Below are 13,943 nucleotides of genomic sequence, written 5' to 3'. Positions count from 1 at the left end.
CTAAAGACAAGGAGTTTTTCATGTCCCAAGGGAGGTTCGGTAAAAGAAAATCTGGAAGGCAAATGGAAGGATCGACCTTGGTATGAGAGATTTGTGGTGGTGAGCAAATGGATTGATGGGGGAAACTTTCCATAAATGATACCTTTGCAACAAAAAATGGTTTGGAAGTGGTGCCAATGGCTGAAATCCAGATTAAAAAGTAAAGAATGAAGGCGTGCGTGGTCGGCGTTATATGGAACTACCATAATTTGCAACGAGTCTGTGTTTCTTTCCAGCGAGTCATGTCCGAGTTGTGTCAGTAGTGTCTTCTCATTTCAGTTTTCAATAAATAATTGTTGGATAGGTTGAGTCCTCAGTCGTAATCATCATCATAATAGTAGCGTAGCTAATGGAGTCTAAAAGGTTTATGTCGTTGTCTTTGTGTCTGTGTGAGACCTCCAATTCCATGGAATGGAACGGAAGACGAGCACACTTGTTTAACGAATTCAATATGAATGCGATATGAAATTATATTAGTATATAATATTCTCTTTTTATTTATTTTCTATGTTCTTTTAAAGATATGATATTAGGTGAATAATGTCTTTTGTGTTGTAATCACATTAATCGTCTACGCATTGAACATGTGCAAGTTTCTAATTGTGTTAGATGTGAGCTATTCTAAAAAGTAATGTTTGAGAAGCCATTAATTTAAATCATATTTTATAACTACTTATTGATTGGTTTGAAAGTGAGCCCTTCATTTAATTTAACGTAATATTTTTCTTTCACAAATTTGAAACATATATATCACTAGTTAAGTTTTTTCTACTCTTTTCATACTCCACCTTGTAAATAAGGAACGGATTAAGAATGGAGGGAAATGTTACATGTCAGTATATAATGCATGTGACTAAATTCGGAAAAAAAATGTTACATATCATAACACTAATAGACGTCGATGTAATTAAGGCTCATTTCTAGTGATTTTTTAAGGAATAATGCTAGGGAGATTAAATTTTGTAAACTAAATGACATGGAAGTTGATTGAATTATTACTTAAACGTGCTCATTTCTTGTTGGTGACATATCATTTAGTTTGCAAATTTAGTCTACAAATTTAATCTCCTTAGCATTACTCTTTCAAGTGTGGTGTTATCTACACACATAATTTTACTTTTCATATTTTATATTCGACCATCAGATCAAACGAAGAAAATCAATAAAAAAAAATATGTGAGACGTAAAATGAATGTGAATAACACTACACAGTTTCCAATTCCAAAATAAAATAGGCAATGTTACATTTGCGGATTGAGATGTGACATGTAGACTAAATTTTCAAACTAAATGATGTGTCACTAATAGGAAATGAACATGTTTATCAACGTTTAAGTAATAATACAATAATCAACTTCCATGTCATTACTTTACAAAATTAAGTCTACAAATTTAGTTTCCTTAGCATGGCTCCTCTTGAAAAATCACTAGAAATGAGCCTTAATTACATTGACATCTATTAGTGTTATGTAACATTTTTTTTTCCAAAAAAACAAAAGATGTAACAATTTTTTGGTCACATGCATTGTGACATACTGACATGTAACATTTCCCTCCATTCTTAATCCGTTCCTTATTTACAAGGTGGAGTATGAAGATGGTAGAAAATACTCAACTAGTGATATATATAGATATATATATATATATATATCAAGGTGAAGCAGTTGTTGTGTTATTGATTGGTGATCCGTGCATACTAGACTATTTTTCGTTCGGGTTTTCAGCACCAATTCCGACCAATCAATCCATTATGGGGTAAATTCTGTAAACTGTAAAATGTTTTTCTTTATTTGTGATTCAAAGTACCCATTTCTTTTAAGAGGGAATATTTCTCTCAAATGTTTCAATTTAACTTTTTCCAAATAGTTGAAGCATGGTTTACATTTGATCAAATTTCTGTTTGGGTTTACGTGATCATTACACAATGCATATAATGTGTTTGATGAAATGCTCAAGTGAATTCTTTTTGAATGATCCCGCACATGCCAACTTGGTGGCATAGTTTTACTAATCTGTGCATTAGTGAGAGTTTTGATGGCACTTTGTACCAAATTTTACAGTACATCATAACATCATTTTTACTAAACTGTGCACAGCCCCTTTCATGTATGTCCCTGGCGCACCAAGTTCTGTCGTATAATTTTACCAGACAAGGCATTGTGACAGGTGATGCATAATTATCCTGTGTGAACAAACTGTGTAACTATGCATTCATACATCTTGTTTGCTTTCAATTGTTTGTTTAGGGGATTTGACCATTTTGTCTCATTCTTAGGTGCACACGTTTAGTTCATTGTACTCACTTTCTTTGATGTTTTATTTGTTTGGAGGAGAAATGGAATTGGCTATCATTGCCTCCTTTAGGTGGTTCAAAAATGGCAGCAATATATGCAGCTGTTATCGCCAAACGCTTACCACCTATGTCAAAGCAATTAAGATCCTTATTGTATGTCTCTAGTATATCAATAACATCATAGTCGTTCTTCCGTGCATCACTTGTCGCAATGCCTTCTCTGTATGTCCTGAATAAGCCCCAAAATGGTGTCCTCTCCATAAGTTCTAGGTGGATAGGTTTGATATGATTTTGAAAATTTTGGTAGGCTTCTGCAAAGGTCCCCATGTTAGACTTGTATTGTAGGATTGAATATTCACTCCTCTTTCGCTCCATAATTCCTGTAACCTGTGGATTCATACAAGATGGAAACTCATTAGGGTTTAAAAAATGATTGAAATGCATCAGGTATTACAACAAGATGGATTAAATTAGTCCTCAGGTGGATTGAAACATAATTAGTACAAATGGTACCAGCTTTTTCATACCTCGAATCTTTCGGACCCATACTATAAACGTAATTAAATGAAAGTGTGCCCAAATTGATCTTACCGAATCAAACTGACCTAAACATCATAACATAAGTGATTGAATTTACAACCTAATTGGCCGTATCAAATCTATTGGACCTAAATGGCTGTACAAAAATTACAAAAAAAAAAAAAAAAAAAAAAAAAAAAAAATGCCACTTCACAGCCAGCAAAGACTTTAGGCCACATCCCCAGGATTTGAATCCTCTCCGGATCCCCTCCCTGGGGATCCCAGGGATCAAACCACAAGGACCGTTCATCAAAAATCATGTGGTCACAATTAAATGCTTTTTATGCAAAACGAGATTGCTTTACTTTTAAAAATATAAAAAGTATTTAATTGTGGCCGCACGATTTTTTATGAACGGTCATTGTGCCTTGATCCTTGGGATCCCCAAGGAGGGGATCCGGAAAGGATCCAAATCCATATCCTCATTCCCTTCCCAACTAAGATGCACATACACTATTTTTCAATGAGCTTTCATCCTCTGCTTCACATCCTATTCTACTTGCAAATTTGCAATGTTCCAATCTCATTTTTCTTTACGCTTTTCTCAAATGCATTCTTTTTTTTTTTTTAATATAGATTTGGATTCAATAATTTAAAAATGAGTCTAGAGATAAATGAAAAAATAATTTTGTATGCAGAGAAAATGACCGTAACAAAACTATATGGTGTACCTAAGTGACCATACCGAATGGAAATGACCTAATTGACCGTACCGAATGAAGATGACCTAATTGACCATACCTAATAGAGGATCTAGTCAAACTAGGATTTGAGAAGATTTTAAAAGACTTTAAAATCTTAGTGTAGTGAACTAAAAGATTTTAAAGAATTTTAGAATCCATGCAAATCTAGGTGCAGTCCATTGAAATTTTATTAGAGATTTTATTAGAAATTTCAATAAGTGGTGGATTTTGTAGGATTTGAGAGCAAGAAGTATATATAATCAAGACCAAAAATAATCTGACCACACCCCTTAGGATTTCAAATCTTATTCCATCTGAATAGTCCTCAAATTTCTATTAACCCCAGCTACACACACAGTGACAAACAACACCTAAAACGTGTGACGAGAGAATCTGGCTCAGATTTTATCAAGCACTTTCCCTCCATTAGCCAAAACCACCTTTCGTAATTGATTGGTAACAAACTGAAAGCGCTCGCCTAACCTTTTGTAGGCACTGTTTGCTGAAGGTACATGAAGGTCGACCTTCTCTCAGCCCTATAAAAGCGCAACACTTTCTCTTCCACATCCCATCCCTTCTGCTTTGCGCCTCCTATCTCTCTCTGTCTTTTATTCTCTTTAAAACTCTCGCTCTTCCGCTCTCTCGTTCTCTCTTACTTTCTTCATCAAGCTGTTTATGTCCGCAGAACCCTCATCTCTTGATGTATGGGCTATTGCAGCCTTCACCGATACTGAATATGAATATGACCTCTCTAAATTCCCAGAAGCCGAGTTCGTGGAAAGCCATGAGATACAAGCCCGTGTTGACCCAAAAGTAGTAATTAGACCTACGGAGGGCTACAGAATTCTCTGAGGATTTAAAGACGGTATATATATACATAGCTTTACTATTATATGAACTAATTGTAGTGTGAAATGTCTAATAATAATATCATGGGTTCGGTGTTCCTCCAAATGTTGCCGGAATTGCTGATGAAACAGATTTTGACGAGGAGGCTGATGAGGATGATTTTTCGAACTAGAACATCTGCTAGATAAAAAATCGAATGAACAGACGGTTAGTCGTTGATGAGGGTTGTTGGTGGTGTAGCAGTGCTCAATTGAGAAAGAGATAAAGTTGTGATGGTGTGAAAGGCGACACGAAATAATGAGAGGATAAAGTGGCTATCAAGTAGGGCAAGGGAAAAGATTTTTTTTTTTTAAGTAAAAAAAATTATATGAAAATCCACCAAAATTCATCAAAATCTGCAAATCAAATTCATTCAAATTCTTTAAAATCCATATGGATTTTGTAAGAATCTTAAAACTTCCTAAATCCAACTAAATCCATCACTTTTAAAAATTCTTTAAAATCCTTCTAAATCATAGATTGACTACACCTCCTAATTGACCATACCAAATGGAGATGATCTAATTGACCGTACCAAATGAATAGAACCTAATTGATTGTACCGAATAAATAGGACCTAATTGACTGTACCGAATGAATATAACATCACAGATGCATACTTAATATCGGCTTACATCAAATTCCCAAATGTTGTTTACCATCAGCTAAAGTTCTATCTTTTACCATAATCCCACCTCATTCCACATGATATATTAATACTGTCACAGTAATTTCGAGAGTTGAACTGAGAAATTCTCAGATTCATACTATGATGGGTACATGCACATTTGATGAGATACCTTGGGTGTTCAAATGACGGAAATATTCATCTAGGGTTAGGATCACGCGGCTAGAATTAAAGGGTTGCAGGGCACTTTTGTCATCTTAGTTTTGGGATTGGGATTGATGGTGAGGGCAGACAGAGAGGGACAGCGGCCATGCCGCTTGTAGAGGGAGAGAGATTTCGTGTGGATCTTTGATTCGGGAGTGGGAGAATGACAGTGAGAGAAACCGAGAGAGAGAGAGAGAGAGAGAGAGAGATTTTGTGCGGATATTCGATTCGGGAGTGGGAGGGTGACAGTGAGAGAAATCGTCGGGTTTGCAGGGAGAGATAGGGAGGGGTGGGGGTGGTGAACAGTGGCAAGTTAGGTTCATGTATGCGGGATTTGCTGTCCTTCATCCATCATGTGTCTGCATGTCCTCGTTCACAAGGTAAGTACCATTTTTATACTTGATTTTCTACTGTTTGGTATGGTTTTAATCCTCTCTGCCATTTTAATATTCGTGCATGTCCTGATTGAAAAGTCAAGAAATCATTTTGAAATCTTTTGTCTACTGCTCATAGCCGCGTGTATGTTCTTCTCCAACCCCACCTCTCTTTCATCAACAAAGCTTGATAATTTGTTTTATTTATTTTCTGGAAAATTTTCCGATTTTGATTTTATTCAATTTTTGTTTTTGTTTTTGTTAATTGCAGCTGCCAGGAGCAATTTTCCCAGTACACATGCCCTCGATGCAGCTCACGCTACTGTTCCCTGCACCGCTACAAGGTATGCATGCTGATTTGCACATATTCTTATTTATTTTATTTTGTAATATTTAGCAAAATCAAACATTTGATCACCTTCTTTCGATTTTGGGTTTGGTGGGTTTGATGCGTACTGATAAATTTATTTGGTTTTGGTTGATCTGAAATTGGTGATTGCATTTTCATAACACGTTGGAATGTGAATTTTCATGCGTTTTGTAATTCTGAGTCTGTTTGGATGCTTTAATATGTTGGATTACCTTAGATACTGGCCTTCCGTGACTCCCTTGATTTATGCATGATGGAACTAATTTACTTTAGAATAGATAATTTATCTGGTCTTCTTACTTTTGTTGGAATGTTGTTACTGTAATCTGTTAATTTTGGATATTTGTTTGTCATGGGTTCTGTAGAATTAGACTCCAGTTGTGTCCTCTCTGGTTTTCTGATTATTTTCTCCATTACGATTATTTCTTGCCAATTTCCTTTGAGAGTTGTGCTTGTGTGTTTGTTAATGCTCTGTTTCTTCGTTTTTACAGGAAATAGAATTGCTCTCTTCCTCTTCTTGGCAACCACGTATGCCCTCTATCTCTCAAATTCTTTCATTTGGGTTCTAAATGTGAGGCCTTATTGCCTAAAATATCATGTTGTTAATTGGGTTATGATATTTTGATTCTCTGCACATTCTGCGTAGTGCAAAAAGCAAAATCTCTCTCTCTCTCTCTCTCTCTCTCTCTCTCTCTTTTGCTTTTTGTGGCTAAAGATCATGGCCGTTTGTGTCATAAATTTGTTTTTGTTGCATGTGGTTATGTATATCTTTTGGATAATAAAAAAGTTTGAATCTTTGCTAGGTTTCTTTAAATTTCTTTGAATTCTGCTTTGTGAATTTGGTTTAGAAATGTGTAGAATTGCATTTAAGAGGATCATAAGGAAGAGAAGCAAAGATCAGTTCTCAGGCATTCCCTACATGAGATGACTATGCTTAATTGCTTACTCTCCACTTGCTATGCTACTTTGCTTCTCACTCCTTCAACTGCTCTTTCTCTCTCCCCTCTCTGCTGTGTACTGCCTAATTAGTTATTTACATTTGTTTATTTATCTCTGTAAAGCTTTCATGCTTGGATTTTAAACATATGATTCAATTAGAAGCCTTTATAATGTTGATGGTAGTAGAACATTCAACAGATATATATTCAACATCGGTGGCTCTGGCAAAATCATATAGACTAATATTTGTTAATATATGGAGGTGAGACGAGCTATTTCATTCCGAACTAAGACCTAAGAATCTTCGCAATTCTTATCCTTTAAATTTTGTATTTTTTTTAATATTTATTAATTTTTTGGTGATGCAGATAGATGAACATGTTCAAAGGGAAATCATGAACCATAGATCACTGGACCATCCGAATATCATTTGATCCAAAGAGGTTAATGATCATAAACTATTTTCATTTTGTACATGTTCAAAGGGAAATCATGAACCACAGATCACTGAAGAATCCGAATATCATTTGATTCAAAGAGGTCAGTGATCATAAACTATTTTCGTTTTGTATTTTAAGAGGATGAATTTGGCAAGTTCCGTTTGAATTTTGTATGAGTATCTGCTGGGGTTGGGTGGATGACGACATAACATGCTAAATTTGGTCTTTGGTGTGCTTAAACTGGTACTGGGGATGGTTGGAACTTTGAACCCGGAATGCAGTAGGAGAGAAATGCCCTACCCACCAGGGCAATCCACCACTTGAAGAATTGTTGTTAAAATAACACTGCTAAAAATATAAGCTTTACTTCCTGCACTTTGTCTTATTTATGTATGCAGTTACGCCTGAAACAGTTGGTTCCTGCCGTAACGCATGAGCTTATTTTCTAGTATATACTAAAACTCAGTTTCCCAACACTGTTTGTTAACAGTGATTTGATGAATTTTCCCTTCCAGCTGTTTTCATCTTCAGCCTGTTTCCCTGGGTTGCACAGTAAATTTACTAATTTTCCCTTGATGTATGCGTGTTGGTCATCGTGGCTTTTCCATTTGTATTCTTTTAAACAGTTTTTCGATTTGTAATTGCATGATCCAATGAGTTTCTTCCTAGATAACATTGTAAAACAAAAAGATCACCTTAGGAGATGATTCGTTGTACGTGTATTGGTTTGTAGAACATATACATGAAAACATTGTGTTTCCTCAAAAAGCATATTAATATCAATTTCTTTATTGGTAAAAATCAGGTAAACAGATCGAACAACTCCTCTGTTTCTTCTATAGGTACATCTGTACAACAACCAATGGTATGTTAATATTCAGAATTTATTACTTTTTTTTCATTAATGTTTTACTCTTAAATTCAAGCTTTACTAACCTTTCTCTTCAGGGGAATTGGCTATTACCAATATATATACAGACGCTTCTTTTCATTTGGTCTAAATGCATGTCCAATTACCTGTCTACGCAATGATAAGTTAAGTTAGACATCCAAAAGCATTACTCAAAACACTCTTACCAAAAATGGACCCATTCCACATGCCTCAATTAAGCCAAATTACCTATTAGCAATAGGGCGGTTGTTAGATCTATCTATGCAACATCTCATTATTCGTTAGATAGATTAAACAATTCCCCTATTCCTCCGGTCTTCTTTGATTCAATTAAACCATGTGGAAAGAGTATATATTTGGTTAGAACATCTAAATTTATACTTTTGGATGGCCATCTTAAACCGCTTGGTCATCGGCCAAGTAATTAATCATGCTTTCAAAGCAGCCCAAAAGAAGAAGGCCTTTGTCTATAAATTGCTGACAGTCCATTCATTTGAAGAGAAAATATGGAAGCGATGATTATTTATCCAAATGATCAAAAGCTGAAATAAGTGAGCAAATAGTATCTCTGTGTTAAACAGAGACGCCTAATCAGCTCTATCTGATCCATCTTTGAACATCCTTTTTCCCATTTTTACATTAGAATCTGATCCATCTTTGAACATCCTTTTTCCCATTTTTACATTAGAATCAGTACAAAACTGGCTTACATATCTTCTTACACCATATTCTCATGTTTTTGATGCATTTTTAATACTGATTTTCAATTTCCTCCAGCTCACCTCATCAAATTTGCCTACAGTGTTAACCCATTTTTCACTCATTCAAAGATAGCTTGCTGCAAGTTTGACAATCATTTTAGTCGGTATAAAACATAAATTTACTTTTTAACCGGCTTTTCCAATCTTTGGACATCATCTCCTTTTTATTATATATTTTTCCTTTTGTTCTTTCTGTATGTTCCCATCTGCTAGAACAACATCAAACTCAAGTTTTGTTATCCTCAACAAATTATCAGCATGGATTCCTATCATCTAAACTCTTACCTCAACTAAGTGTACAGCTCTATATGCTTTTTAATTCTTCATATCCAAACGGTATATATACATGCTTATTACGAATCAAATGACACAACTTTACATTTACAATTATATATTGTTTCTAATAGCTTATATAATTTTTTCTTCGTTTTCTTGTAACATCGTATCGTAACATGGTCTAATGATATTCAATATAATTGGACAAACTGTTATAGACCAGTTAATGCCAATGAAGTTACAGCTACATTTATTATCTCAAATTTCAACATCAAATGCATATTATTTCACTTCAAACATTTCGTTAATTATTAATAATTGTTTTGACGTGTTATATACTCAGACTCATAAAAGCAGTTATCCTCCTATGCATAATTCTCCACCCAAATTTATATCAATATTAAAACACTTCTAACCATAATTTATAGTTACTGCAGTATATTCTATAAGCACATCATTTTCTTCTTCAGTTTCTGCTGTTTTTTGATCTCTGGGTTATACATGTTGCCGGTGTTCACAACTAAAATCGATTACACAGACTTGCCTACAGGTATGCTGCAAATTACATCACTTTCTGCAAACATTATGCGTCTTTTTCTTATTAGATTTTCTATGTTTAAATAACATGAACATACTAAAAACTTGTTAATTACAAACTATCCATTACAAGTTTGCATTAGTTGTTTTCTTCTTTTATGTTCAGTAGTTTAAGACCCGCAGCAACGCATGTGCACTATTGCTTGTTCTTGCTAAAACTATGAAACTTTTCGAACCAATACATACAAACCATATCAACAAGCTATACAAGTATCAATTGGTGTGTCATTTATGAGAGCTAAACACATTCTGCTCACCATATAGCTTATGATTAAGATAAACCGTACCAATTGGTGTGTTGATTAAGACAAAAGAAAAATATAAACAATAGCTTGGAAGTTATTTGTGGGTTCCAACGAAGGCAGCGAATTGAGGAAGCCAAAGAATTGTAGCTTCAAACAGATTTTCGTGGAGCATGGGTCTAGACGGTAACAATACTGTTTGTCAAAGTAGACAACCTAATTGAAAATTTTCATTGATTACAAGTTCAAATCAAGCCTGCTTTAACATCGCTCTCTCTCTCTCTCTCTCTCTTTCACATTACTTTTTAGAATAGCTCACATCTAACACAATTCGAAACTTGCATATGCACATCACGTAGACGATTAATGTGATTAAAACATAGAAAACATTATTAACCTAATATCATATCATTAAAAGAACATAGAAAAGAAATAAAAAGAGAGTATAGACTAATATAATTTCATATCGCATTCATATTGAATTTGTTAAACAAGTGTTGTCCTTTTCCATTCCATGGATTGGAAAGGTCTCACAAAGACGACATAAACCTCTAGACTTTATTAGCTACGCTCCTATGATGATGATGATGAAGATGATGATTAGGACTGAGGACTGAACCTAACCAACAATTATTTAATGAAAACTGAAATGAGAAGACCCTATTGACTCAACTCGGACATGACTTGCTGGAAATAATCACATACTCACTGCATTGTAGTTCCATATAACGCTGGCCACTCACGCGTTTATTCTTTACTTTTTAATCTTGATTTCAGCCATTGGCACCACTTCCAAACCTTTTTTTGTTGCCAAGGTATCAAATTTTGAAGGTCTCCCCCCATTGATCCATTTGCTCACCACCACAAGTCTCCCATACCAAGGCCAATCCTTCCATTTGCCTTCTCGGATTTTCTTCTCCCTGAGCTCCTTGGGGGACATGAACAACTCATTGTCTTCAGATGGTTGGTATTTTTTTTTTTTTTTGAAGTGGCGGTGGTCCTTTGGGGGTGGTTAGGGGACATGAACAACTCCTTGTCTTTAGCTCGACATGAACAACCCTTGCGTTGATCTGTACTTCCACTGCGCCAAGGGACAAGACGCCATGTCGACCGTGGAATTCCGCAAAACTCTGATGAAGTAAGTGCTTCCCTCGGCCCGGTCACATAATCCTCTAACCACCCTCAAACTTATCTGTATAGACAGACGCGGCGACAGTGTTGTTCATGTCTAAAGGACCACTGCTGCTTCAAAAAAAATACCAGCCAGCTGAAGACAAGGAGTTTTTCATGTCCCCAGGGAGCTTCGGTAAAAGAAAATCTGGAAGGCAAATGGAAGGATTGACCTTGGTATGGGAGATTTGTGGTGGTGAGCAAATGGATTGATGGGGGAAACTTTCCAAGAATGATACCTTCGCAACAAAAAATGGTTTGGAAGTGTTGCCAGTGGCTGAAATCCAAATTAAAAAGTAAAGAATGAAAGGCGTGCGTGGTTGGCGTTATATGGAACTACAATAATTTGCAATGAGTCTGTGTTTCTTTCCAGCGAGTCATGTCCGAGTTGTGTCAGTAGTGTCTTTTCATTTCAGTTTTCAATAAATAATTGTTGGATAGGTTGAGTCCTCAGTCGTAATCATCATCATCATAGTAGCGTAGCTAATAGTGTCTAAAAGGTTTATGTCGTTGTCTTTGTGTCTGTGTGAGACCTCCAATTCCATGGAATGGAAGACGAGCACACTTGTTTAACGAATTCAATATGAATGCGATATGAAATTATATTAGTATATAATATTCTCTTTTTATTTATTTTCTATGTTCTTTTAAAGATATGATATTAGGTGAATAATGTCTTTTGTGTTGTAATCACATTAATCGTCTACGCATTGAACATGTGCAAGTTTCTAATTGTGTTAGATGTGAGCTATTCTAAAAAGTAATGTTTGAGAAGCCATTAATTTAAATCATATTTTATAACTACTTATTGATTGGTTTGAAAGTGAGCCCTTCATTTAATTTAACGTAATATTTTTCTTTCACAAATTTGAAACATATATATCACTAGTTAAGTTTTTTCTACTATCTTCACACTCCACCTTGTAAATAAGGAACGGATTAAGAATGGAGGGAAATGTTACATGTCAGTATATAATGCATGTGACTAAATTCGGAAAAAAAATGTTACGTATCATAACACTAATAGACGTCGATGTAATTAAGGCTCATTTCTAGTGATTTTTTAAGGAATAATGCTAGGAAGATTAAATTCGTAGATTAAATTTTGTAAACTAAATAGCATGGAAGTTGATTGAATTATTACTTAAACGTGCTCATTTCTTATTAGTGACATATCATTTAGTTTGCAAATTTAGTCTCCTTAGCATTACTCTTTCAAGTGTGGTGTTATCTACACACATAATTTTACTTTTCATATTTTATATTCGACCATCAGATCAAACGAAGAAAATCAATAAAAAAAATACGTGAGACGTAAAATGAGTGTGAATAACACTACAAAGTTTCCAATTCCAAAATAAAATAGGCAATGTTACATTTGCGGCGAGAACTCTTTTCTTTATCGTTTATTGTATATCGTGGGATTATAAATTATTTAAAATTTAAAATTAAATATAAATAGTACCTGATGAAAACTGATCGCATGATATACGATAAACGATCAGGATCACGGGATTTTCGAAATCCCAGGAAAAGGGTCCAACGAGGATGCTCTTCCACATTTGCGTATTCATTTCCCTTCATTTGTACTTTATATTCACATGATTTTATTTTTTTTCAATATATTCATATGATTAGGTTTCCTCAAAAATATATGAATAGGATTTTCGATTATAAGCACCAATTTTTACACCGTCGATTTCTTTAGACTTTTGACCAAATCAAAAAAGCAACGATCTTAATCATCTATTGTCTAGCAAATATTATGCACCAAAACATCATAAAATTTTCTATAAATTTAATCTACTTAACATTTATAAAAATAATTCAAAATTTTTTTTTATCTTCCATACATTTATAAATTCGTATATATGCTGATATATATAGTATGTACTTATATCATGTTTACTCATTTTAAAGCTCGTTAGAGAGGTGGAAACGCGAGAAATCCTCTAAACGGAAAGGTCATTTATTAAGATTTACTTGATTTGGAGAAATTCAATTCAAATACCTAAACTTACTTTCTTTTTTTGGGTAAAAAATACTTAAATTCACTTTGATTTAGCATACCTAAATTTGCTTTGACTTGATAGAGACGGATTAAAACTTGGGTGTACAAAAAAAGGCACATTGCGGTGATCTACTTACCTCAAAGCCTCTCACTTGTCAATAAGTTTTGAACTATAAAACCAATCTCAAAGCCTCTCATTCGTCAGTAAGTTTTGTAAAATTAAATACCAAATTTCCATATTGCTTTGTTGTCCAGTTAGCTAGTGTTCCAAACTTGTAAACTTACTCGGATTTGGCCGGAGCATGGACACTCAACTTGGCAAATGCATGATGCATGCCATGCTTGATTTCAGACAAGGCCGCTACTATATATGCTATGACTAGGGGTGGTTCGGTATGGGATACCATACCGAAACTAGTATCCCGAATCCCAAACCGAAATTTTTCGGGACGGGAATTTGAAGACCAATCCCAAACCAAATTTTCGGGAATCCCAAATTTCGGGAATCCCGAAATATTTTCGGGATTTTGGGACAAATCGGGAATCCCAAATTGAAA

The sequence above is a fragment of a genome, unplaced genomic scaffold (genome assembly GCF_019419815.1).
Source record: "Pyrus x bretschneideri cultivar Hongxiangsu unplaced genomic scaffold, Pyrus_bretschneideri_v1 Contig19, whole genome shotgun sequence".
NCBI lineage: Eukaryota > Viridiplantae > Streptophyta > Magnoliopsida > Rosales > Rosaceae > Pyrus > Pyrus x bretschneideri.
Note: the sequence above shows the minus strand (reverse complement) of the source record.